A 4,704-nucleotide genomic window follows, 5' to 3' on the forward strand; every position below is an offset into this window, starting at 1 on the left:
TCGGGAGGTGGTGGGCTCGCCTTCTTTGGAGGTTTTCAAACAGAGGATAGATGGCCATCTGACAGCAATGCAGATTCTGTGAACTTACGCAGATCATGAGAGGGAGGGCAGGAAGGGTTGCATCAGTGCTTTGTTCTCGTGGCCCTTCTTACATGCCCAGGGATGCTGATCACCACTTTGGAGTCAGGAAGCAATTTTTCTCCAGGTCAGTTTGGCTGGAGATTCTGGAGGTTTTTTGTCATCTTCTGGGCATGAAACAGCAGTCTGTGGGGGTGTGGGGGAATTATTTGTGAATTTCCTGCCTTGTGCAGGGGGTTGGACTAGATGACACTGGAGGTCCCTTTCAACTCTATGATTCTAACTGATGGAAAGTTCCATCAAGTTGAGGAGTTTCGGTCGAGGCTTGCTGAGAGCAGACGCTTGTAGCGGCAGCTGCTCGTCTTCTGAATCTTCCCACAGCCTTCTAGGGAAATTCTTACACCCTAAGAGGTACTCCCTTGGAGGGGAAGCCCGAAAGCAAGAAGCTTGCTCCAAAACCCAAGATAGAACGGCAACCTTCTTGGTGAATTTGGGACTGTTTCTATGCAGAAGGCGGAGGAGGGACATTCAACTAGATGCCGAGCAGAAGACAAACTCTACAGGACCGACGAAGTCTTTAAAATACGGAAAACGAAAGCTCCAATGAAGCTAAGTTTCTTTAAAACTTATTCATTTGGTGTGTTTTTTTAATGCCCCCTGGAGAGGATTTTTTATTGCATTTTCTATAAACTACAAACTACAACGAAAAAAGGTAAAGGGTTGTCTACATCTAGGGAGAATAATAACTAAATCCCCAAGTATAGGAGATCATTACATCAGCTTATATAAGTGTTAATCTAAGATGCTAGTATAACATTGAACATAGTCGAGTAAGCTAAATTATTTATCTTTTTAACCATTTTTTTAACTGTTTAAAGAGAACCCCAAGAGCATCATTTATAATAAATGCTTTAAGGCACCATTTAGAGTTCTTCAGCCTTCACTTTGTTTTGTCTTTTCTAATCCTCAATTGGTATTCTCGCTTAGGCCCCCCCCCCCCCCCCCCCCTCTGTGCGGGGGGGGTTATCAAACACAAAAGTACATAAAATGATATTAGAAATATTGGATATAGATATACCATACATACCAGAAGCTATTTTGTTAAATATGCTACCTGATAATATTACAAAAAAATATCAATATGTAATAACATATATATTAACATCTGCTCGTAATGTATTTGCAAAATATTGGAAATCAGAAAAAATCCCATCAATGCAAGAAATAACATATAGATTGTTGGAGGTAGCTGAAATGGATAAAATAACGATAATGCTACAAGGAAAAGATGAAAAAATATACAGGGAAAGATGGAATAGAATTTATATATGGTTAGAGAATAAATAATGTTGTAGACTCAAAATACTGTAAATAAGTTACTGTATGAGATACATCTGTTTATGATGATGTGAAAAATTATAAATAAAACTTAGAAGAAGAAAAAAGAAAGTGCCATCAAGTTGTAACCGACTTATGGCAACCCCGTAGGGTTTTCAAGGTAAGAGACATTCAGGGGTAGTTTACCATTCCCTGCCTCTCTGTAGTGACCCTGGACTTCCTTGGTGGGCTCCCGTCCAAATACTAAACAGGGCTGACCCCGCTTAGCTTCCAAGATCTGACGAGAGCGGGCTAGCCTAGGGGCCATCCAGGCCACGGCTTGTAACAATTACCTCATGTGTAAAATGAGTTTCCTGACCAAGGATATAGGGGTTCATGAGGAAACATAAGAGCTGTGTGTGTGTCGTGCCCTATCTGTCCAGATCTGTTTAAAATGCCTACTCCTTTGACATTCCCATCTGGATTTTAAATGAAACTCAGTGTGATCTCATAAGAGCCATTTTGAACAGTCTAATCGTACCCACAAAGAGCACACAAGCAAGAACATTAAGTTACCTAACCGGTAACTTTAGCAGAATTCATTCATTCCTTAAATGATTAAAATAGAAAATGCTCTCTAGAGGTTTCAAGGAGATCTTGGCCACTGACTATCACTCTAGTTAACAGTGACACCTGCTGTTAGCTTTCCACTTCATTTTAGAACTCATGCATAGTGCTTCAAAGATACTGCTCTTTAAGCAATAGACTAATTTGTATGAATTGATATGAACAATTTATTTCTCCTATACGTCTGTGAAATCACTGGAATGCACCATGTTTTAATCTTCTTTTAAGTATAAAATAATGTGACACTTTTATCATGCATTGTTTTCGTGTCTCTTTGGGTGATTTATTTGTGCTGAATTATTTCTTCCCCTCTATGACAGAACTAGGTCTGAAAGGCTCCACAGCCTAGAAGTCAATGAATAATGTAATAAAGCTGACTGAAAATACATCCAGATTCCACAAATATTTGACTTTTTTGTTGCTATTAGAAATACTGCTGAAAAATTAGTTCCAGAGATTTTTTAATGAACTCTGGTTTATGTTTCAGAGAAGAATTGCAAAGATTTGTGCAAATGAATGAATGAATGAATGAGAACAAGAGAACCATTCGTTCTATGTTACTCTTTGTGACCAAACAGAATTCAGGACTGCTTACATTAGAGTGAGTGTGCACGCACAAAAGAAGTTTGGCCACTGCAGCTTGTTCCATTGTATCAGTACATGGGGGAGAAAAAGTGTTGATACTGAGGGCTGGTTCTTGTGTTAAAGGGTGTGCATAACATCATAGAACAAGGAAGAATTTCTACCAATTCTTGTACAAGTTTAAGAGGGCCTATATTGTCATCCATAAAGGACAAGCGCTTTCCCACTTAAGCATATACATAGCCTTTAAAATGAAAAATAGCAATGCCATACCACTGGCTGCTATTTTGAAGCTTTCCGCTTCCCCATTTTGTTTTGAAGGATATACACCCCCTCTAGCCCTGGAATCATCCTTTTTATTACCCCACTTCTTCCATGCCTATTTACACTGCCATAATTCCTTCCCTCCCCCATGACAGCTGAACAATTATATCACTACTGCTTCAGGGACCAGACTAGCACCACTGCACAGAGATTACGGGGAAATCACTCAAGCAGCCCTGCTCCTTGTTGAAGGGACAAAGGTGGTGTGCATTGGTTGTGACTTCAAAGGAAGCCAAGTTAACTTTTTTTTCACTGGCATAAGATGTTGTGATGGTTGCTGGAATTAAGAAGATCAGATACTTTCAGGGAGCATAGATCTATCACTAGCAGTGTTCCCTCTAAGCTGAGTTAGTGTGAGCAAGCTCACAGTTTTTTAGCCTCTGGCTCACACATTTTTGTCTTAGCTCAGGAAGGATGGCTCCAGAACAAACTAATTTATGCAGCAGCCAAATCTCCTGCTCACAACTTTAATGCCAATAGCTCACAAAGTAGAAGTTTTGCTCACAGGGCTCCATAGCTTAGAGGGTTCACTAGTTGTTACCTTTGTAAAACAAACAGAAGGGCCACATGCAGAAAAAGTATCTCTCTACATTGGGAACAAAGGGTTAAATCCCATAGATCTATTTATTTATTTATTAATTGTTTACCCCACCCTACCCCCAAAATGGGCTCAGGGCAGCTCACAACATAAAATCAACAAGCAATAAAAACAGTAAAATAATAAATACAATAAATAGCAGTAACATATCAACCAAACCCCTGCATTACGAATTAATTACCCTAAGAGACTCCAGGGGTCCAGATGGTATCCAGAACAGTAGGGCACTAAGAGACTCCAGGGTCCAGATGGTATCCAGAACAGTAGGGCACTGGGAAAAAGTCAAAAACAGTGCTGTGGACAGGACAGGGTGGCCAGAGGAGATTGAACACCCGCCGCCTCCACCGAAGGCCTGGTGGAAGAGCTCTGTTTTACAGGCCCTGCGGAACTGTGCTAGGTCCCGCAGGGCCCTGATCTCAAATGGAAGCATGTTCCACCAGGCCGGGGCCAGGGCAGAAAAAGCCCTGACCCTGGTCAAGGCTAAGTGGACGTCTCTTGGGCCAGGGACCAGCAGGAGATGTTGATCAGAAGAGCGCCAAGCTCTCCGGGGCTCATATTCTGCTTAGCCTACCTCACAGGGTTGTTGTGAGGATAAAACGGAGGACAAGAGGGCGATGTAAGCTGCTTTGGGTCCCCACTGGGGAGAAAGGCAGGATATAAATGAAGTAAATAAATATAAATGAATAAAATTTGGCTAGAGTTGGCAAAATTCTTTAGTGCCAGGAAGAAAGTGCCACGTCTAGCAGAACGGATCCAGGGGACGCAGTGCAAACAGAAGACAGCTGTTGTCCTTGTGCCCTGCCGGAGGGCTTCCTGAAAGTACTTGATTGATTGCAGTCTGAAACAGGAAGCTTGACTAGATGGAACTGGGTCTGATTTTACAGGGCTGCTTTGACGCCAGGAAAATTTTCTCGCTGATTATTTTGTATGCTGTATATACATATTATGCTCTGTGCTTCCAAAGGTCATACCAGCTTTAGTCTGACCCAACCTTCAGCCTCCATCCGTTGTTCTGCTGTTCTTGAAAAACAGCGGTTTCTGTCAGAGCTCTCTCGGCCCCACCTACCTCACAGGCAATGTTCCCTCTAAGCTGTGGAGTCTTGTGAGCAAAACTTCTACTTTGTGAGCTACTGGCATTAAAATTGTGAGCAAGCGATTTGGCTGCTGCATAAATTAGT

Source organism: Gekko japonicus, unplaced genomic scaffold (assembly GCF_001447785.1).
Source record: "Gekko japonicus isolate JY-2015 unplaced genomic scaffold, Gekko_japonicus_V1.1 scaffold1346, whole genome shotgun sequence".
In the NCBI taxonomy this organism is placed as follows: domain Eukaryota; kingdom Metazoa; phylum Chordata; class Lepidosauria; order Squamata; family Gekkonidae; genus Gekko; species Gekko japonicus.